General features: G+C 34.2%; 1 long non-coding RNA gene across 1 annotated transcript; it reads right to left on the bottom strand.

The window, feature by feature from the left end:
• Positions 1-6,329: 6,329 nt before the first annotated feature.
• Positions 6,330-24,338, bottom strand: LOC149784724 (uncharacterized). Its single transcript, XR_016413943.1, has 2 exons — positions 24,243-24,338; positions 6,330-6,603 (listed from the first exon to the last, which is right to left on the bottom strand). It is a non-coding gene; the product is annotated as an uncharacterized LOC149784724 (long non-coding RNA).
• Between the last annotated feature and the right edge of the window lie 51 nt (positions 24,339-24,389).

The following is a 24,389-nucleotide window of genomic DNA, read 5'->3' as shown; positions in this document are numbered from 1 at the left end:
CATAAGTTACTTGAGCAATAATGTAACTGTTCAAGGAAAGTATAATAGTACAGTGCAGACAAAGTTATGGTTGCAAAAACTGTTCAAGCAAACAAGGTTGTCTTATATTTATAGCATTATGCAACGTCATTTTCATTTGTCATTCTAAAAGATTTAAAGGGAGGAGGATAAAAAGCCCTGAAAATTGTGATCTTATGTGCAGACTGTCTTTATACTGAATATTGTGCTTCCAGTATATATTAATAGTACAGTAACAACACTATATTGAATATTGTACTATATATTAATAGTACAGTATCAATACTATATTGAATGTTGTACTATATGTTAATAGTACAGTAACAACACTATATTAAATATTGTACTATAGATTAATAATATCAACACTGTCTTTATACTGAGTACTGTACTATATATTGATAGTACAGTGCCAACACGGTCTTTATACTGAATACTGCGCTACATATTAATACAACAGTACCAGCATGTCTTTATACTGAATATTGTGCATATTGATAGTACAGTACAGCACTGTCTTATACTGAATACTGTACTATTGGGTATATATTGATGGTACAAGTGTTTAAAATCTTGTCTCAGAGATCTAGCTTAATATTGTCTCCTTGAATCCTAATTTGATACAGACCTTGTTTAAGAGCTGAATAACATACTGCATTATTTTCCAGTTTTTTAAATCCTTTTATTGATTAAATATTTTGAAACAAAATAAAAGTAAACTGAAAGGAACTGAAGTCTATTGCATATTTGAAGTGAAAAATGGACATGAAATGTTAAGCAGATAAAACATTTATGGTTAATGGGAGTTATAGTTTGTGCTCGGAAATAAATAGAATCAGACTGAAACCCAACTCAAGTAAATAAAGTATTTTAAGTGTCAGTTATTAGCATAGATATTAATACAAGACAAAACCAGACATGGAGATCATATTTATTATGTGCATAATAATGTATATACTATGCTTGCCATAAAGAAATTGCATAATTAGATAGTGTGGATCAAAAGTTCATTGGCTACATCAAATTACCTGTATATTTACCTGTATAATGAACAACTGAGCAAACCTCCATTAATAAGAAGAATTAATAAAAGAAGATCCCTATCTACATACCTCTTTTTTGTTAATGATTTAATAGCAAACATGGGGGGGGGGTGTAATTGGAGCTAAAAATGTTCAAATTCTTGAAAAGGTCTTTAAAAGATTAAAGCTGAAATATATATCCTAAAATATAGGTCAATTATATATTGGATAAACCAGATTCTTTTGAAATTTTTTGAGATTTTCTTAGGTGGTATATCGTAGAAAAAGCTTCATAACTGTAGTGTATGCACTAGCAGCACTTAAACAAAACCATTTTTAGACACAGACCCAGGACTGGTGAGTACAAAATTAATCACAAGCCCTAACACAAATTTCACAAGCCCAGACTTCAATTAAACACCTCTGTCCAGTACAGGTGGTAAAGCTTTATCAACACAGATATGTAAAAACCAAGCATATGTTTATTGTTGTCTATCAATCAATCTATTTGATAGCTAAAATCATACTGAAAAGTATATCGGAATGTTCAATTCAGCATGTCAACTATGTTACATACACTTGGTCTCCTATTTCGACAGACATGGTATACACAGAAATGACGTATGTCGATATGCTGTTTGCCATATGTGCCAAAAATTAAATGCCTCCCCCGCATTTTTCATTCCTGACGTGCTTCACAAAGTAAAATTTTGTCAACCAAGAGTTCTGAAATTTACTTTTACTTGCTTTGCTTCCTAAAATGCTTTCAAGCATCAATCACACTTGAACACTATTCTGTAAAATCTAACTTCAAAAAAACATTGACACTGTTCGCAAACTTGTCACTAATCTAATTACAGATGCCTTAAGCATTCTCATTCAAGACAGTGACATATAATAACTTTGTTCACCTAGCATCTGTTTGATTTACCTATATTGGGTTGTTCCACTTCATGATTTTTTTAACCTATGCAGATTTGCACAATGGTCTCATCCACTGCAGTTCCTAAATGTACCACACTAACTAGCCAGTTAAGTAAACCGTGCAATTTTTGTTTATACCTGACCTCTTTGCTTTTTAATTGCCTTTCCTTAAACTGCCCAAAGGATAGTTTTACATTTTTACATCAGTTCCAATCATTACTGCATACCATTTATACATGCTACATGTAACAGGTACATATACTGAAGTGGGATTGTTTTGGGTTCTATTTTCAACGATTACTGAAAATAGTATTTTTCAAAAATGAATGTGTCTGGTGTTTTGGGCAGTAAAAATCTTGTTTTAGCATGACACGTCGTGTTATGGCAGGTCAACATCATGAAAATAAATTCCTGCATTTTCATCAATGCAATCGAAGTTTTCTCAGGTAAATTTGATTTTTTCAACAAGCCCAGTGTCTTCTGGAACAGAAAAGACAATTGTAGTTTATATTATGCTCAGAATAGGAAAGTGTTTCTGTGGGAAAAAGGGCAGTGAAGAAATCAGTTTAAGAAAAGGCATTAAGTTTTCTATTTCTATGCATTTGGGCAAAATACAGGCATTGGGGGGGGGGGTGAATGTTTCACATGAATCACCCCTTCATGGACCCTTCGTCTATACTGCCACTTCTTTATAAAATAATGAGGCACATAATGTGTATCTTGTTAAAATGTCAATTTTTTTATGACATTGCTTGCCGTTGCTGTTTCCTTTTGAAAGACCACTATATTCAGTACAAGGAAAGATTGTTTCTTCTTGTCAATTCACTCAGTTTTGTAAACAAAGAAACAAGTTTTTGCACATAATACATCTGTTTTTTATGTTTTTGAAGTTCAAAGCTCATTTGTAACATTTAAACATTTTTTAAAGTACACAGTGTATGATAAAGCATCCTTCTCATTATCAACCAGCTGAATTACTATTAACCAGCCACTGGCTAATTTACTATTAGCCAGCCACCAGGTAAATTACTATCAATCTGCCACTGACTTAAATTACTATTTACCAGCAACATGCTAAATTACTCTCAACTAACCACCAGCTAAATTACTATTAACCAGCCATTAGCTAATATACTATTAGCCAGCCACCAGGTAAATTACTATCAACCAACTACCAGGTAAATTACTATCAATCTGCTACTGACTTAAATTACTATTTACCAGCAACATGCTATATTACTCTCAACCAACCACCAGCTAAATTACTATCAACCAGCCACTGGCTAATTTACTATTAGCCAGCCACCAGCTAAATTACTATTAACCAGCCACCAGGTAAAGTACTATCAACCAGCCACTAGGTAAATTACTATCAGTCTGCCACTGGCTTAAATTACTATTTACCAGCAACATGCCAAGTTACTATTAACCAGCCACCCAGTAAATTACTATCAACCAGCCACCGGCTAAATTACTATCAATCTGCCACTGGCTAAAATTACTATTTACCAGCAACACGCTAAATTACTCTCAACCAACCACCAGCTAAATTACTATTAGCCAGCCACCCAGTAAATTACTATCAATCAGCCACCAGGTACATTACTATCAATCTGCCACTGGCTAAAATTACTATTTATCAGCAACATGCTAAAGTACTCTCAACCAGCCACCAGCTAAATTACTATCAACCATCCATTGGCTAAATTACAATCAATCAACCATCAGCTAAATTACCACATACTTTTCAAGCTGAACTGCCAATACATGTATTTTCTGTTATTTCAGACTGTGCTTTTGTGGTTGCACATTATTTATTGGCAACCTACACTGTTAAATGTAAAAAAGATAATGACAAGGTGGATATGGTAAATTATGTAGGTATGAAACTCAGTAATTACTCTGAGCATAATTTCTTTTCAGCCAAATGAAGTTCTTATCAGTTTGCTCAATTCATTGTATCTGGTAGGTGTACTTTTATAGAGGACTTGTGGTATGGGGATCTTATTACTTAGCAAGTCAATGCCTAAAAGCTAAATCCTTGGGGTAAGGACATATCAAGGACGTTCAAAGGAACCACTGCTGTTGCCTCTCTCTCTCTCTCTCTCTGTGATTTTTTTAAAAGGTGTATGTCTCAGTAGTTTCTAAGTTTTGATGCATAACTAAAGTGGACTAACAGTGCTTCAGTTATCAGTTAAACTTTGAAAGCCTTGTTGCTTCCTGCTCAAAAATGTTAGTGGCCATTTTAAATTTTAAGTTGCCAACACAACATTATTATTTTCTAACCGCATATATTGAAAATAAGACTCACTCAAGCATGGAACATAAAAAATAAGATGACACAAATTAAGTCCCAAGTTGAAGCAGATTAAAGAAAAATTTTGAAAAATGCATAAAGCTATTTTTCATTGTGCACAGATCTGTCTGACAGAAATGTCAGATTTTGTGATCTGTTTCAACTTCAGGCCAGTCGTTGGATTTTACATTTACTGTTCTTCCACTAAATATTGCCTGGGTTCAGATTCATAGATAGACCTTTTTTATGCTGAATTGGTGGCTTTGTAAGGAGTGTTCCATCTAAGAATTTATTACAGATGGGAGAAGAAGATGGGTACTTTTTTGAAGGAAGTTCATTTTTTAACAAAAGGCATTTTGCATTTATTCTTGTTTGTAGTAGAAACAAACTAAAGCACAATGGTGTTTACAGGCTGTAAACCAGATTTGTCACATGTAACATAACCACTCATTGTAGGATCTGGCAGTTAATGAATTGTGTTGCATGTCCTTCATTGTAAGTAAATATGGTATCTGGTAAATACCAGTGTTGATGTAAGTCCCTTACTGTTTACATCTTTTATTTGCAAACATGTGACCTTTTTATTTGTGGCTTGTAACAACACTTCTTTAAAGCTTGACACATGACCTGTGTTGGATGCAGTCAAGTTTGTCTTTCGTTTCTGCAAATTCATGTTTCTATGGTTGTCATTTGTGTAAAGAAAAAACAACAGCTACACTTCAGGAAGAAAACACCCATGTAGTATGATCAGACAAAAAGCACAATTGTGTTTTAGCTGATTTGTCACATGTAAACATGGCCACTTAGTGGCATTTTTTGTCTGAATCCTTTTTTAAGCTGGCATTTTTTATCTATCTCATGTACAGATGCCATTATGTACATTTTGTATTATATTCATATTGTATTGTAAGATGGAAAAACAATGCCATTACATTGCCACCTTTTTCTGTATGTTAACTGTAACAAAGCAATGTAATGAAGACTCCTCTGACCCTTGACCCCAAAATCTCACAAGTCCAAATGAAAATCTCAAGAGCCATTTGTTTTTTTTATTCATGAGCGTGTAATGGGGGTAGTTTCTTATTCATAGAGAATGTAATGGGGGTAGTTCCTTATTCATGAGCATGTAATAGGGGTAGTTCCTTATTCGTAGAGCCCACTGATGCTGAAGGTTTCCTACAACTTTACAAAATTTATTATCCTCAGAATTATGACTTTTTTATTGTTAGAGTCTGAGAATCGGAATGACTATCACTGCAGGTCTTTTAGGTCTTCTCTGAGCCTGAGACAAATGTTGTAGCTGACTTGGGGGGTAGGTGTCAGCTACATCGGGGAATTAGCTGGTAGAGCCAACAAACAAACATCTATGTTACATATTTCTTTAAATTCAGATTCAAAAGCTCTCCTAACCAGTGCTGCCTCATATATATATATCAGCCTAGAGCGGACTTCACAGGAGACATCCTGATATGGTATTTCTGTAACTGGCTTGAATTGTTTCTGGTACATAGATCTGTTTCCTACATTTAACTAAACATTTGATATCTCACTAATGAGTTGTCTAGAAGTTGATTTGAAAACATATATATGATTGCTACATATCTGATCAGACTCACACTCACTTTCAACCTCTCCCTCAAAATACAAATGTTAAATAAATGTAGTTCAAGTGTAAAGGTTGGCAAGGATTGTCAGAGTTCAAGTATAAAATATCTATTTCTTTAAAATCTATATATGAGATACTTTTGCTAATTAGAGAAACTTAATCTAATATCTTGTCTCTAATATCATCAGCATTTTCAAAATCTAAAACTAATTGTAAGTCCTGTAAATAATCATTAATTTGCATAAACACAAATGCCTGTTCTCACTTACAATATAGACCATAGAGCTAGACCAAACCAAATGATTAATGTCCATAAGGTCATGGGGTGAGTGTGCTGTAAAGATTCTGCTTGTATTGTTTTGGAAGATGTGGATTCTATTCAACATGACTATGTACCAGACTAGAAAATTGGAAAACAGTTAAATCATATAAAAGTCCCTATTACACAAAAATGAAAATGTACTTATTTGTGTCATTGTGATTATTTAATATCCAGTATATATTTTTTCACAGCAAGATTTTTTTATTTATAGAAGTCACAAACATTTTGTTTCTTGCACAATATCACTAATTGGTGACCACTGATTACGTTAGTTGTGATTATCGTTTCACACTTAACATGCTTTTAATAGTTTTCTGGTCCAGATTTCCTCTTGATTAGCTTTATTTTGCAAACATTGGAAAATGTCTTCTCTCTGTGATTAGAATGTAGCAATGACAGAACAACCACACTCAGCCTGCAAGAAAGAGAAGAAAGTTTTACAAGGTAGACACCAGACATAAACAAAGTTTCATATTTATTAAGCAATGGGGCTCTTTTTCTTAGCATTAGAACAACGTTTATGTTTTGACATGAATTTGACAAATACTTGTATCAACTGCCCATCAATATTTCTGTAAAAAAAATGAATAACAGTAATATAAACAGAATGCCAACTCGCGTGTTTGTGCTGAAATCATATTTTGGTCGATCCCACCTTTTTATCTCCTCCGCCAAAGGTCGTAAGACTTGAAAGCCATGACCACCTTTGATCCTTTTATTACTAATAACACCCTCCTAAATATCCTGCATTTAGTCTTGAACTCAAGAGATAACGACAGTAAATGTAACGAATTGGCAGCTAGGTGTGTGTACATGCTGGCCTTCGTAATCTGTTATTCTGCCGCGCATGACTGCACCGGTACAAGATTCCGTTTCTCTTTCGACTAATTCCAGCGGATTTCTGTAGTGCAGGGATAGATGCACAGAAAAATTAATAATTTTTAATTTTTTAAACGTGGTAGAGAAGATTTCAACTAGAAATCGTATATGCTGCAGACGGCCATTTAAATGATATTGTCCAACTGCTTGCTGATGTAATCGCACGTGTTTTGATCATCAAGCAATTAAATGCAGATTTTTAGATCAAAAGTTAATCCTACAAGTCAAAATTGATTCCCGCTACCAGTCATAAACGTCAGAAATAAACTCCAAACAATCTTTTGATTTAGTTATGCCCACCCAAGCATGACATCAATGATCTGTTAACTGTGTCCAGTTTGTATTGATTTTGCTTAGGTGTTACATTAATGGCCAATCATAAGGCGTAAACACGCACTTTGTTATGGACAGCGCGTGCTCAGTCAAGGCATTGTGCCAGAGAGCGAATCGAGGGTATTATATATAACTAATGAACCGGCCCAAATTAACGTACGTCATACAAACGCACTAGCTGGAATTTCCATGCATCAGAAATGGGTCATTTAACAAGTATCAAAACCAGAGAGTACGCACAGACGTACATGCCCGTATGGGCGAAAACGTCTATAATTTAAATTATGATGATGACAACGAGGGTACGCATCTAGTGGTAAACCGGTCTTGAGTGACGTGCTTGTCGTCCAAAACTAACGTTACATTGAGGATGTGAAAGAAAACGAATATCTTCCGCATGTTTTCATTTTGAGGCTTCTCAGGTTTCTTTTAATCACTCTACCACCTAAGTTGAGCATGAGGTTCACATGACCAGCATTACAAGCATCAAAATTATGTTTTGAAATATTTTCAGAATGTATAATGGTCGTGTAAAGCGCTGTTGTCTTCCTGTGTGGTTTATGAATTTTAAGTCAACTGTTTGGAGCAGTGGTACTCCCATGCATTCTGTGGTGATTATTTGCATTTAAGTTCAGAGAAAATCCCCAGTAAAATTGAAAAAAAAAAAAGTACAATGAAAACTTTTAGGAACAAAAAGAACACTAAAGACAACCTTGGTATTTCATGAGAAATTATTGTGGAAGTAAATTGTACTTGTATGTTTTATATTTTACTTGTATGTTTGATATATATATATATATATATATATATATATATATATATATATATATATATATATATATATATCCTTTTATTCTCCCCGGGGCCTGGGTAGGGAGGTGATGGATGAGTTAGAAACAAAACTAGTGGTTTACACCATGTTCCCATTGATTGATCAGGGCCCAAATTCACCAATATAAGTCATAATTGAAGACATTTGATTGGTCAGATTATATAAGACTTAAAATGTAGCCAGTCAGATTGCTGGATCCTTTATATTGTATAAATGTTTATGTAAAGAGTTTTCAAGGTGAGGATGAGTAATATGCTAAGTATAACAATAATACATTCTGACATAGGGCTGCATCCAAAAATAGATCAAGTGATCAAAAATTGCCCTGTGTTTGGCCTGGTCAAATGATCAAACCTGTCCTGTGTTTAACCTAGTCAATCAAATAATAAAAACTGTATTGTGTTTGGCCTGGTCAATCAGTTGAAAAAAGCTGTCCTGTGTTAGGCCTGTTCAAAAAGATTTGCAGGTAGCCAAACCTAAATAGCCATTATATATTCCCTGAAATTAAAGAAATTACTGCAGACTAGATCAATCAGTAATTATTGAAGGCCTATATGAGACCATTCTATCTGACAATACTGATGAATTTACACTCCAAATAGAAGGGCTTGGCTTGAAATATATAGTGTCTACCCTTGGGAGTGGGTGTTCTTGTCAATGTTTATATTTCCATTACTTATAACAGGCGTGTCATTTTAAAATCTAATGGATTTACTCAGTTTACTAGACAACCTAGCTATGCAGCTCAATGAATGTGTGTGTGATTTGGATTTTTAATATCACTTTAACAATTTTTCAGTCATATTGCTATGATGTCTGCAGTGTGGCAGATTATAGTGATGCCTAGCAAATGGGCATCTTGTCGCAGACATCTAGCATGCTGGACCACCCAATCACATTATTCTGACACCAGGCTGACCAGTCCCAACAAGAACCTCTTAATGCTGAGTACCAAGCAAGTTAGCTGTTGGTACCATTTTTAAAACTCTTCGGTATGACTCAACCAGGGTTCGAACCTGCGACCTCCCACATCCAAGGCAGACACTCTAACGATTAGGCCACCGGAGTGGTCTCCATTGGATCTGTAGATTTGAGCAGAAAATTCATAAATCCGTACAAAAGAAAGATTTAGGAACTATCATTTTAGGTGGCATTAATACTGACTACATAAAAAAAAAACTCAGTTAAGTAGCTTTGAAACTTGAAGCTTGATCCTGATAATGAAAACTCCAGCTAGAGTAACAGGTAGAAGTGTTTCTATCATTGATGCTGTCTATATTGATAAACTGAACATGTAAGTGAATTAATGTGCCAGTGTAGGTAGTGGAATGACCACTGTCTTGTCTGTATACAGCTGGTATGGATAGATGTGGTGACACATCATCATAGTCCTTGTTGTTTTCATTTGGACTGGACTTGCAACAATGGCAGCTAATGTCAACACTGCCTTAGATATATATGGTACAGATTATAATATATTGCCTGAGATAAGCATGTATCAACAATAGAAAAGGATAAAGACCAATTTAAAACCTAGTGGATTATCATGGAGATCAACAAAGCTTGGCATCAAAGGGATTGATTTTACAAGAAGATAACATGAAATGCTATAGAAAATGAAGGATTAAAGCTAAGTACATTATTGATAAGGCAAAAGTTGAATACTGTAAACAAGTTGTTGATAAAAGTCAGAGTACCAAGACATTATGGAAGCATTGAAAAAGAGCTGAACCCATACAAAACAGTTCTTTCTTCCAGACTTGAACAGAATGATGACATATGCAAGATCTTGGCTACTGTTTAAATGTTAAATAATTTTTTAACAAGCATTGGCAGTCACTATGCAGAACAAGGCTAACACCCCTTTTGGCAGTCACTGTACAGAACAAGACCCATACAAAACAGTTATTTCTCCCAGACTTGAACAGAACTGTTTAAATGTTAAATAATTTTTTAACAAGCAATGGCAGTCACTATGCAGAACAAGGCTAACACCCCTTTTGGCAGTCACTGTGCAAAATAAGGCTGATGCCCCTTTTGGCAGTCACTACGCAGAACAAGGCTAACACCCCTTTTGGCAGTCACTATGCAAAATAAGGCTGATGCCCCTTTTGGCAGTCACTATGCAGAACAAGGCTAACACCCCTTTGAGCTTGTCCTGTTGATGCCTGCTTATCATTTGTAAGAGCTAAAATAATAAATGATCAATATTTGTCAGCAGCTAATGTTAGTGAAGCTGGGTTGTTTTGGTGTGTTTTTTGTACATTTACATGCTTAATAACTTGAGTGTTAATAAATTCTTGGGACTGGACAACATTGATCCTTAAATTCTTAAACTTGCTGCACCAGTAATGAATTGTTGTTGTTGTTGGGTTTAATGCCATTTTTCAGCACATGATAGGCCATACCTGACAGCCAGTATTAATGGTGGAGGAAGAGCAGGGAAAATCCCGGAAAGAACCACCGACCCACGAGAAGCTATTGGCAAGCTTTCTCACATACCCACATTGGTCGAATCGGAGACTCGAACCCATGCAGACATAGGTGAGATGGCAGTGATCCGTAACAGAGAGCGCTTTAGACCAATTGGCCATTCGGGGCCCTGCACCAGTAATGATATATTGTGTATATTATAAACTATAACAGCTATTACCTTTCCAGGTACCTGGAAATGTGCAAAAGTGCATCTGTCTTGAAAACAAAATGATGATCCAAGGAACCTTGGTTCAGTATCCCCTCAACCAATATTATCAAAATTATATTTAAAGCATGTATAATAGCTAAGCAGGTCCAAGAATATTTTTTTTGAACTTCACTTTCTGATTGATAACGTGGATTGAGAAATATCACTCTTGCCAGCTTAATGGATATGTTGTTACAAGAAATGGATGGTGGTTCTTTGACTGGGGCTGTTTTTCTTGACTTAAGAAATATTTGGCCCAGCTGATCATCAGATTCAGCTGCAAAAGCTGAACTGTAATTGTTTGACAACTGTTCTTTACAGTAGCTTAGTTTTTACCTAAATCAAAGGTCTCAGTAACTATTGGCAATACAACTTTTTCATTCAGGTGTCTTTCAAGGTGCAGTTTTAGGCTCTATCTACTTTTATATGTAAATGATCTTCCATTAAGTAATGAGGTCACACATTTTTTGCACACGATGGAACATTGTATACATCTAGTTGAATGCATCTGTCCAAACATGACTAGTTTGCGACTGTTATTAGGGTTGTCCAAACAGCTACTTTGGGACTTTATTAGGGTTTCCAAGCAACTAGTTTGGGACTTTATTAGGGTTGTCCAAACAACTAGTTTGGGGCTTTATTACAGTTCAGTGTTGTGCTCAAGAAAATAAACTAGCAATAAATGAGGGTAAAAGAAAATATAGAATTTTGAGGACATCACAAAAACTGCAAGAATATGGAACCGAAGGTTATTTTATTGGTAAAAATAATCGTCATTTAGAAATGTCAAAGATGGAAAACGTTTAGTTGCATCTATGGGTAATAATAATTTACAATGGGATAAACATATTGACCATATTTGCAAAGCAGTCATGCCAAATTGCCCTGCTTATTAAAATATGAAATATTTATCTGCCGAAACTACATTTATTCTTCCAACCTTTTGTTATTATTCAACTGTGTGGTGATCCTCAACTTTACAGACCTTATAAACTTCATACCAGGGTTGTGGTTTGGTCTATTTTCATGTTTTTAATATATTTATCTACCAGTATAGATTATTTGTCAGAAGCATTATTTACAGAAATACATGTACCTTGGCATGCAGTATATGAAAGGATTGGTTTTCACAAGGCGTACATGGGCATGCATTAGATTAGTCACAGAATTTATTCTGGCTTTATTCAACACTTTACCATTTGAGATCAACAACAAACTTTCATCCACTGAAACTATGAACAAAGTACAGTAATTTCAGAGAAGAAAAAGCTTCCAGTGCCCTGGTCTGTGGAATAAGTTTCTGTGACATAAAAAAAATCAGACTAAAATAATACAGTATTTAAGAATGCATCCTGAGATTGTATGTGTTGATTGTTGTTGTTGTTGGGTTTAACGCCATTTTTCAGTACACGATAGGCTATACATGGCGGCCAGTATTAATAGTGGAGGAAGAACCCAGGAAATGTGTTGGTAATTGGTTATTATAGAACTTGATTTTGTAAGTGTTGCTAGTTGATTATTATACAATTTGAGTTTGTATGTTGCGAATGGATTATTATAGAATTTTAGTTTTTACTGTTCCTAATGGATTATTATAGAATTTCACTTTTTACTGTTTCTAATGGATTATTATAGAATTTTAGTTTTTATTTGTTCCTAATAGATTTTTATAAAATTTCACTTTTTACTGTTCCTAATGGATTATTATAGAATTCTAGTTTTTACTGTTCTTAATGGATTATTTTTATAGAATTTTAGTTTTTACTGTTCTTAATGGATTATTATAGAATTTCAATTTTTTTGTTCCTAATGGATTATTATAAAATTTCAGTTTGTATGTACTGCTAATGGATAATTCTTGAATTTAGTATTTATAATATCAATATTAAGGACATGTAAAACAAAACATTAATTACATGTACTTTGGCCTCTGTATGATGCACATTGTTTATTGAAAATAGTCCTTGGCTGAATGAGTCACCCTGTCTAAATAAAGCATCCTCATCCTCATCATCATCATCATCATCATTGGCTTAAATTTAAGTATAGACTGCTGTTATGTTAGTGATATCAGTGCTTGAGTTAGTAAGTTTCTGTTAAAAACTGGAGCAGGAATTTCCATGACAGATACATAGACAGTCAAAATAAAACCAAAATATTTTTTGTGTGCCAGTCATAAGATAGAGCTTGTTAAGTTATGGTGTTTGTCTGTCTTTCCATCTGTTACCAATTTGGTTTTGCGGTTAATAACTTTAAATGCCCATCATCCACATTTCCCGAACTTGATGGCTTGCCCTTGAGGTAATGATAAATCCTTTGATTTCGGGCCAAAAAATCTTCTCTGGTCAGAATCACTGTAAGTTGCAGAAAGAATTAAAATGGTTTATGCACAAGAACACATGCTCTCCAGTTACCAAATCTTGTGGATAGTGTGCATTTTTAGTAAGGAAGAACTCTATGGATTTTAGGTCAAGGTGACTGCAACTATTTCATTTACCAAGCTTTGTGGATAGTTTATACCTTCATGTAGTGATTTCAGGGTCATAAGGTCAAAGGCCATGGTAATTGACTGAAAGAAGAAAAGAGGTTTCTACACAATAACTCTAGTTCACAACCGTCAACACTTGGAAAACTTTATGAATGGCTTGCACTTTGGGTAAGGAAGAACCATGTAGATTTATAGCCAAAAAGTCAAGGACACTGTGACTGAAATTTAAAATGGTTTTTCCACAGTGACTTAACATGTGCCTCAGCCAAACTTGATGAATGGCTTGCTTATGGTATAAGGTAAAGGGCTATTGATTTTGGGATTAAAAGGTCAAACATCATCACCACTGACTGAAAGAAGAAAATGGTTTCTGTACAGTAACACTAGTTCAGCATCAAATAGATGGCTTGTACTTAGGGCAGAGAAGAAGCCTATTGATTTCAGTGGCAAAAGTCAAGATCACTTTCACAAGAAATTGTTTCTGTTCACAAAAACAATATTTTTTTAAATCATTGTAATAAAAAAATGTATGTACATCAAGACCTGTCTATAATAGGGAACACATTGTTGTCATTAATGAAAATTGCTTGAAGCACTGTGGTTTTTAACAGTTTGAAAATGGTTGGTGTGCACTTCCATGTTCTAGATATAGTTAAATATCTATTCAAAACAAAGAGTCATTACATAGAAGAAGAATGCTGTAAAATACATCATTACAAGTTGGCCACAAATTTGCACAACTGCTCCAGTGGCTTTAGTGGTTAGAGCATCCATCTCGGATGTGGGAGTTTGCCGGTTAGAACCCTGACTGAACCATACCAGAGCCTTATAATAATGGTAATAGCAGCTGCCTCACTTGGTGCTCAGCATTAAAAGGTTGGTGTTAGGACTGGTCAGCCTGGTGTCAGGATAATGTGACTGGGTGGGACACAATGCCACATGTCTGTGGCATGATGCCCCAGTGCTAGACATCACTGTAAACTGCCTCACTGCAGACATCGTAGCGATATGACTGAAGAATTGTTAAAGCTACATTAAAATCCAAATCACACACACATTTTTAACTTCTGCTATCGCCTACAGACTACTGTTGATCAAAAGCTGCATAAATACAACTTGGATTCATTGCAAAACTTATAATTAAATAAAAATGAAAATTTGCACAAGTTGATTATTATTGGACTGTGCTCATCAAATGCACAATAAAAGGGGTGTATTGGCATGGACATTTTGTCAGTATGATTGGCTGTTGAAATCATGTGGGTTTTCTGCATTGGAAAGGAGGTGAGGCCAGCTATAGGAGGTCATCATCTGCTAAAGACTTCCACTAGATCTTGTACAAGTTTCATTTAGTTAATGGATATTGTTCATTATGAACATATGTCATTGTAAGGAGGTAACTGCTAATGCAGGTTTCATTATGTATTAGCATATCATTATGAGATTCAAAACTGTAATTATCACATCACAATTTTTTTGTGATGACCCAGTTTCCTTATAGGAGAATTGGACATTTATGTACTAGAGGAGCAAATTAACAGCAGCTGCTTCCATACTTTGACATTAACATGCATACAAAGGATGTTATCAAGTCAATACACTTAATTATTGGACTTTCATTCAGTTCACACTCATATTATCTGACCTGGGATTGTTAACCTTTATCCACTCGATCAGTGTGAGACGTAGGTAAGATCTTGTCTTCCTTATTTACATGTTTATTTGTATAGTGATGTGGCTGGGATGAAAATTGTAAACTATTCCTTATAGACAGTATGAAGTAAGAAAATTTTAAATCATTGCATGATTTCTGAAATCATGTTTAATTTTTTTATTATTTCAGATCATGTTATGCCCCAACTGGGGCAAAAGTAGGCATAGTTTTGTGGAAACTACCATGTACTTTCATTAAGAGATCTTGTCCATTTCATATTTTCATTTTGATATGAAAGGTTGAAAATTCTTTTGCTCATCCCTGGTTTAGTTCGAGAATTTATATCAACACAATCACTTGAACTGACTTAACAATTTAAAAACAACAGACAATTTAGAAATAACACAGAAAAAAGAAGAGATCTTAATTGCCGAGAAAACCAAATGAGTTAACTTGACTATAATAATGATAATAATAGAAATAATAAATAAATAAATAAATAAATAATAATAATAATAATAATAATAAACTTATTTACATTAGATGCAACTCATTTTACTAATTACCAGTCAATCTCCCATATGATGGTTACATAAACTAGGCAAACTCCCATATGACCGTTCCATAAACTAGGTAAACAAGGGGTAAGCAATTAAATTGGAAACAATAATATACAGAGTTCAGGGTTAAGTGGCAAAAATATTTCCTTAAAAGGCATATCTAAGGCCAATTAGAACATCCAGAATCTGAGATGCATAACATCTGCTGTATGTAATAAAGTAATAACAGTGGGGATATTTTGAGAGTTATCAGGGTCATCAAAATAGTGTAACAACTTGTATTTACAACTGTAATGTTGTTTTTCTTTAAGTCACGGGTAAGTATTTCTATTCACATTTATTTGAAAGGGATTTTCTGCCTAAAGTTTATTGTAGAATTCGTTATTTTTACATTTCTAGAACTTTGAATTGCTACCGTGTATTCATTATTTTGCTGAATTGCCTTTAATGCTAGGGCATACCTACAAGAGGTAAGTGGGTAACTAGTGCTTGTATAGTAGTTTGTTGTAAGGTGATTGACCTCACAGTTGTATTGTGTACATAACTATTGTGACACAGTAAGGTCTTATCTTAATCAATTCATGTGACTTTATCCTCATTTGACAACAGAATTACAGTGAAGTTAATGATCACCAGTTACAGCCCTTTATATCAAAGTTAAACCTTTCCTTTATGGAAAGTATACCACAAAAGAAAATAATGGATAGACTGTTAATTGTGCTATTATTTTATTGCTTGATTACAGTGCAACTTTGGTTGATATATCCATACTATCGTCTATATGTAACACCTGTAGTAATACTTCTTGATGTCAACAATGGAGTCATGATGACAAAGGCCAACCTTTCCAGACATAATTCAAAGTTGATTTACTTCGTTATTCTGAGGTTTCTTCAAATGAATCTTACATTTCTTGCTCATTTAAAATGAAATTTATTAAAGTCCTGAAATAATTTTTATCTCACAACACAGAAAATCTGCAAGTTTCACAAATTTTGTTTGTAATAAGAATTAGGTAAGATCATCTGTTTATGTATGTAACAAATAAGCCAAAAGTAAGTAATAAAAAATAGAAAATTAATCACACGTGATAAATAAGTAACCAATCAGACACAAGCTAGTTACAAATAAGTAATGGCCTAGTGGTAAGAACGTCCTCCTCGGATGCGGGAGGTTGTGGGTTCGATACCTGGCCGGGTCAAACCGAAGACTTACATAAATGGTACTAACAGCTGCCACACTTGGCGCTCTGCATTCATAGGTTAGTGTTAGGACTGGTCGGCCTGGTGTCAGGATAATGTGACTGGGTGGGACATCATGCTACATGTCTGCGGCATGATGCCCCAGTGCTAGACATCACAATAAACTGCCAAACTGCAGAATTCGTAGCGATATGACTGAAAAATTTGTTAATGCTATGTTAAAAATCCAAATCACACACACACATACATAAATAATAAATATATCACAAGTAAGTAATAAGTAAAACATAAGTAACAAATAAGTAAGTAATAAATAAGTAGCAAATAGTAACAAATAAGTCTTAAGTAAGTTACAGTCTCACAAATAAGTAACAATTCAGTCACAACTGATAAACAAGTAACAAGTTACAAGCAGGTAACAAGTAAGTCGCAAGTAAGTAACAATAAATCAACAAATCAATCTAAATTAAGTAACAAATAAGTCAGATATTGGGAAATAATTAAATGTAAGACCTTACGAATCTCACCTTTTTATGCAACAGGAAGCAAATAGTTTAAAAAAAATTGCAACACTCAAGTGCCTGTCAAATTTTAGTAGCCATCAGGCTACCTATTTTAATGGCATTGTAAATTTTAAGTTGCCAAGCTTTAATAATTTGTCACTCTAGACACTGAGAACAGAAATTGAGTGGGACATAATGGTAGTTGATGTAAAAGTCAAGGATTTAGTTATAGGCATACTGAGTAGTTATAAAAAAGTATGATTATTTCAAAGCATACGTACATGACATAGCTGTCAACAGACATCTGCTGCTTTCTCAGGAGGGTTGTTAAAATTCAATATTATATTCTCAGTGTGTCTTCACACATTTATTTTTGGACATAAGATTATTTTTGGTCAAATAATTTTTTTAAGTCTTTCATTTTCTGCCATCATTTTAAAACATTGTTATATATGCACTGGTACTTTCAGACACAATAATTTGTTGTTCTACATTGGTAAGATAAGAGAGAAAGATAGAGACATGCTACCAGAAAGCGGAAGAAAGGCTTGCTTGTCATTAAAAACAGCCCAGACAAGTTACATGTATGATTCAGTTGTTCAACTTTTCAAAAATTGAGAGAATAATGTATTGTCGTTTTTTAGCTAACTGACAGCATATCATTGTTTTTTAGCTTACAGACAACACACCGTTGTTTTTTTTAGTTGACAACATATCTTTGTTCTTTAGCTAACTGTATTGAATAACATTTATTTAAACCTATTTTACTTAAATGTAGAGTGAAAAAAATTGTCATAAAAATAGGGATAAAAATAAATCATATTGAAAGGAAAACTTTTCTTCAAGTCAAAATTTTTATCATGCATATTTAGTCTAACACTTGTATTGTGGATAATACTTATATTGTGGATAATACTTGTATTGTGGATAACACTTATTTTGTGGATAATACTTGTACATGTATTGTGGATAACACTTACATTGTGGATAATGCTTGTACATGTATTGTGGATAACACTTATATTGTGGATAATACTTGTATTGTGGATAACACTTATATTGTGGATAATACTTGTACATGTATTGTGGATAACACTTATATTGTGGATAATACCTGTACATGTATTGTGGATAATTCTTACATTGTGGATAATACTTGTACATGTATTGTGGATAACACTTATATTGTGGATAATACCTGTACATGTATTGTGGATAATTCTTACATTGTGGATAATACTTGAACCTGCATCTGGTCATGTAAAGGTGTCAGTTTCGTTTTCAGTGATTAATACATTTTTGTAAAAAATATAACTATCAATAAAAAATATCCTTATTTCATACGTTCTATTTGTTATTATTAATTTATAAGTATTGGAATTGAATTTACTGTTAGTCTTATGTATGTTTCATACAGGACCTTACATGCTAAGATCTATTGTACTATATTATATAGTACTGTATAACATTCAGGACCAATTTTCTCCTCTCTCACTGAAGTACACTATAGCTTTAAATATCTGGAGAGCTACAATCAAATTTTCATTTTGGTTTTATTTAACGACAAGTTTTGCAATGAATCCAAGTTGTATTTATACACTTTTTGATCATCAGTAGTCTGTAGGTGATATTAGGGGTTAAAAACGTAGCAGATTCATTTGCCCCACACGTGAAGTCAAGTGTTTCAGTATGCTTTCATTTTCTTATGGACTGAAATTAGACAAAACCAGACAAGTAAGGTTGGATTTTATTCATTAATGTATACATTGCTGCATCATGTTATTTGGAGCCTTATATTATTGAGACGGTTTTGTTTGCTTAGGCTTTGGTTTTTTTGTTTTGTTTTTGGACAGTGCAGTATTTTTTATTGTTAGGGATAGGAAAATCATATTATTTTTACCAATTGAAAGCATATAGGAAAATATCGTACAGTATATGGTATTCTCCAAAACAACATTGCATATTGCTTGACCTTTGATTTACTGATAGGGTTTTTATCTTCATTGTCTTCCGATGATGGTTTATGTTAATAAAGCCTTTACCACATTTAGCTGTTCACCGTTTGGTTTGGTTTTGTGCTTTATGGCACAGGAACACAAGTAGGTTATTTAATGCCAATGCAGTTGGAGTAAAGTGCCTTGCCCAAGTACACGGTCCTAGCTCACCCAGCCTGGTCAGATGGTCAGATTTGAACCCATGTTGTTTTGGTCATCAGTCTGGCATGCAGCTTATGTAAATTTGACAGTGATTTTACTGGAGTCTAAATTTTCTGTACTCGTGTCCTCATCCTGTATTTTGATTTTGTGCCAAAAACAGAGGTTCATTAAAGTGTGCTGAATTACATGTATTTGCTGGCTGTACAGTACTGTCTTGCTATAGCACTGTTCTTGGCAGCCATTAAAGTGTGCTGAATTACATGTATTTGCTGGTTGTACAGTACTCCCTTCTTGACATCCATAAAAGTGTGCTGAATTACATGTATTTGCTGGTTGTACAGTACTCCCTTCTTGGCATCCATAAAAGTGTGCTGAATTACATGTATTTGCTGGTTGTACAGTACTCCCTTCTTGGCAGCCATAAAGGTGTGCTGAATTATATATAGGTATGTACACTATCATCCTGGTGTAATCAGCAACAGATGTAAAAATTATCCATCATTGTCAGTGATCCATTACTGTCTAGTATTGGGGCTTTTTATTTCTCTATAAAATTTGTTTTGTTTTTTTTTCTTCCAAATTTGCCTGACAATGGTACCATACCTGCCTGATAAAAAGGACTGTAATGTTAAGTATTTGGTCCCTGACTACACCTTTCTTATAAAAAGGACAGTGTTATAATGATGTGCTTTACAGAGAGGGGTCTTTGTAATAGAGTGGCATAACAGGTCTGTAGTGTTTATTTAAAATCATATTTGTAGTAAAAAGACTGAAACCTTTTTGAATTTAAAGAATTGCATTGAACACCTTGGATTTTGAAAAATGTGATTTTATGCTTGAAATGTCATTGAAGTTCTTGATAGACTCCTTGAAGTTTTTGCAAAAAACTACCTGAATATCAAATTGAATACAAAATGTTAAAACTGAACAATCTACAGTACCTCTAAAATTTATAATTTTTTTGTCATTTGAAATGTATTTTTCGAAAATAATGAGTAGACCAATTCATAACATGGAACACAATTGGTATACAACATGGGTAGTTACCAGCTGGTGTGCAGCGATATAAACAGAGTGAGATATATTGAAAGCAGAGTTTCTCATAACAAAGAAATGCTTGTTGAAAATTAATGAGATCCATAAAATAAAAAAAATCAGAAAGGCATTGAGAGCTTTCTGGGAAGGTACAAACTGTTGATCTATTATGTAGTGTAGCATACAAGGTTAGTGTGGTGTTTTGAGTTGTTTATAAGTGGTCAAGTACAAGTATGGTATATAGTAGAATTCCAGTGTTTATATATAACTGTACAGTGTGTGTGTGTGTGTTTATTTATAACAGTGTATATGTCATTTGTTTTGATTCCATTTGTCTTGCCTCCGGCTTAACAAAGTTCATCAGTTTGATGTATTATTTATACTCCCAGTACATCTAACTAATGCCCACAGTGATGTCAGATTTAAATTTGTGTGACAGACTATAATTTTGTTAGTTTTGCTTACCTCATACATTGGCCAAATACACTACTTAAACCAGGGTAATTCAGTACATGTACAAGAAATGTGTGAACAAGTGTTGGTCACAGTTTGTCCGTCTGGAATGAAAGAGTTACTCTGCTCATCTCAGAATAACTTGCACCTGTTGAAATCAGTGTAGATTCAGACCTGCAGGTTTATAGTGCACAGGTAGGTAATGTAACGCTGTAAAATCTAATTAGTTGTAGTTGTTGTTGTTGTAGGGTTTAACACTACTTTTCAGCACAAGATATATACATGGCAGCCAGTACAATTGGTGGATGAAGAACCTGGGAAAACCCTGGAAAGAACCACCAAACCCTGGAAAGAACCACCAACCCATGAGAAGCTACTGGAAATCTTTCTCACGCACCCACATTGGCCAAGCCTGAGACGTGAACCCACACAGACAGACATGAGATGGTGGTGATCCACAACAGTGAGTGCTTTAGACCACTCGGGGGCCCCTATCTCTCTCTCCCTCTCTCTCTCTCTCTCTCTCTCTCTCTCTCTCTATATATATACATATATATATATATATATATATATATATATATATATATATATATATATATATATATATATGTCAGCACTATCATGGCTAAAAAGTGACATACGTTCAGGCATTTCATAAAAACAGCTGTAACTTCATGTGATGTAATCCAGTGCAAAATTGGATTCTTAAAAGGAGATATTGAGAAAAGAAAGCAATAGATAAACCTGTGCATAGCGGTTTCCTTGTTATAATTAATTAGTAACCATGTGGGCAACCCAGGAGTTGAAGCATGCAAGGAGAGCTGGAGATAGAGAAAAAGCTAATGCAGTTAAAATAAAAACAAAAATCAGAATGATGTAATTCTTAAGCTGTAATGGAAACAAAAGTCAAAATGGTGTAATTGTTGAGTTAAAAAGAAGTTTATTTGTAGATTGTCATGACAGAAGTACAGATAAGTTGACCGTAACGTTTAATCAGGTCATATTTAATCAGTGTAGCATGGTCCTTAACAGCTGTTTTAGATAGCTTAAGTATTCTTATTTGTTGACAAAAATCTTTAGCTTCAAATTTATATCAAAGGACATGTAATTATTTATACTTTGTTACCTTGAACACATCACAGCATCTGTTGTAATTTTCAAAAGAAACAGACATAAGAGATGTCATCTGTATTTGAAATGAAACAAACATGTTTCTTTGATGATTTGTCATTTATTCTTCCATTTAATTAAAAATATCTATTTTTGTTTAATTGTAATTTTAAAACTTTAATACAGAAGTATTCAGTTATTACATATTTTTGATGTTGGTTTTGTCAGTTGTAATTATACCACTTGTAAGGCATTATTGGCTATACGGTGTGGAGGAATGTGAGTTAAGTACTTTTTGCATGGATGCATCAAGGCAGCCAACCCATGCTGGCCTAGGTGTGTGTTTATGCCATGACCCTTGGATTATGAATTAGCTACTGTACAGTGGCTTTCCTTTTAATCTTTGGGTGCATGCTTGTCTTGCGTAAGCTAATATGCCATCTTATGAAGTGCATATATACCAGAGAGCTGATGTCACTTGTGTGGGCTGTTTTCTTGAGGAACCAGGTAGCTCAGTGGATAGATTGTTCAGCTGGAGTTCAAACTTCTGTGTCAATTGGCTCTTTTGTTACCCTTGGGCAAGGTACTTTGTCAAATCTCAACTTCTTAGAACTGTTGTTTGTAACCATAGTAACAAACATAACTGATAGCAGCTAATGTTACTTGTTAAAAATCAAAAACCATGGTAAATAAAGATTTATATGGCATTTCCTCATTATATGGCCTTTCATTTTTACACAGTTCTTGTTACAAGGCCCTTCATTATTACACAATTCAGTTACAAGACCCCTCATTATTACACAATTCCTGTTACAATGCATTTCATTATTGGACAAGTCCTATTATAAGGCCCTTCATTATTATACAATTCCTATTACAAGGCCTTTTATTATAATACAGTTTGTTATAAGGCCCTTCATTATTACACAATTCCAGTTACAAGGCCCCACATTATTACACAATTCATGTTACAAGGCCTCATTATTACACAATTCCTGTTATAATACCCTTCATTATTATATAATTCCTGTTAAAAGGCCTTATCAATTCACAGGTCCTGTTATAAGGTCATTTATGGTAACATATTTCCTGTTATAAGTCCATTTATTTTAGCACAGTTCCTGTTTTAAGACCCTTCATTACAACACAGTTCTATTTATAGGACACGTGGTACTAATGGTATGGAAAAATGGGAACTAGCCTGGAAATGGGTGAATATAAAATAGAGTATATATGGGTTAGGCCGACCAGGATTGGTTAATAATGTAAGTTATGTTGTAGGAAAAAGAATCTTTTGAGATCTTATCCTAGCAAGTGAGGAAAAAAATAGAGACATTGTTTTATTGATGGAAGTGCAGTTCTTCAACAGTCTTGAGTTTGGAACACTCATTACTGAAATTAGCACTTTACTCTTTCATGCGGAATTGAAAGCACATGTTTCGAACACATGCAGGTCCTGAAAACGCCACAGCTCATATCCTTTCCTCTACACAAAAGCTGACATCCAGGTTTCATCTATACTGATAAATATAGGTTTGATCATGAGCACTCAAAATTTTTAAGTTATTGAATTTTTTATATCATGATGTTTGCATAGGTTTATGATGGGAACTGAATTAGTACCGTGAGTCCTATAAGGACCTTTCTTTATTACTCTGTTCATTGGGTTAAGACCACTTAATATTATTACTATTATTATTATTATTATTTGGATCCAATTCATAAACAAGTATATCCAGCAGAAGCATTCTGTATGAAAGGGTCAAGGGCACTCTTCCTTGTTGGTTTCAGTTTGCTACTCCTTAAAAACAGCTCCAAACCTCAATGTTTGTCAGCAGGTTTTGCCTGTACAGGTAGCTTGACATACCAAGTAAGATGAATTAGATGAATTCATGTGTAGGTAGTAATGCATGGTTAGCCATTATACTTTTTAAGTCATCTTGCTCCATCTTTTGCTTATCTCTAACTTGTTTTCTTTTCCAGGTGATATTCACTCCCACCTGTGACCTGCTGGCAGATTTACCTGGGAATTGTTCATTACATGTTTGATGTCAATTATGTAAAATTATCTAGCTATGGCAAGATAACCTATCTTGCCTGAAGCTTTCATTCCTCCTGAATGAGGAGGGCTCTCTGTGACAGATGTACATGTATGTTTACACTTACCTTTGAGAGACCATCTTTAGATTTCTCATTTAATTATAATGCAAGACTTGAAGAACATAAAAATTTGAAGGTCCAGATTTGTGTGCTGTACTTAAGAGGAATCATCTGAGCTCCTAAATCATTTAGAAAGTTAAAATGTACCGTCCA

The sequence above is a fragment of the Sinohyriopsis cumingii genome, chromosome 14 (genome assembly GCF_028554795.1).
Source record: "Sinohyriopsis cumingii isolate HCF-2022 chromosome 14, ASM2855479v2, whole genome shotgun sequence".
Lineage (NCBI taxonomy): Eukaryota > Metazoa > Mollusca > Bivalvia > Unionida > Unionidae > Sinohyriopsis > Sinohyriopsis cumingii.
This window is presented reverse-complemented; position numbering and strand designations above follow the sequence as displayed.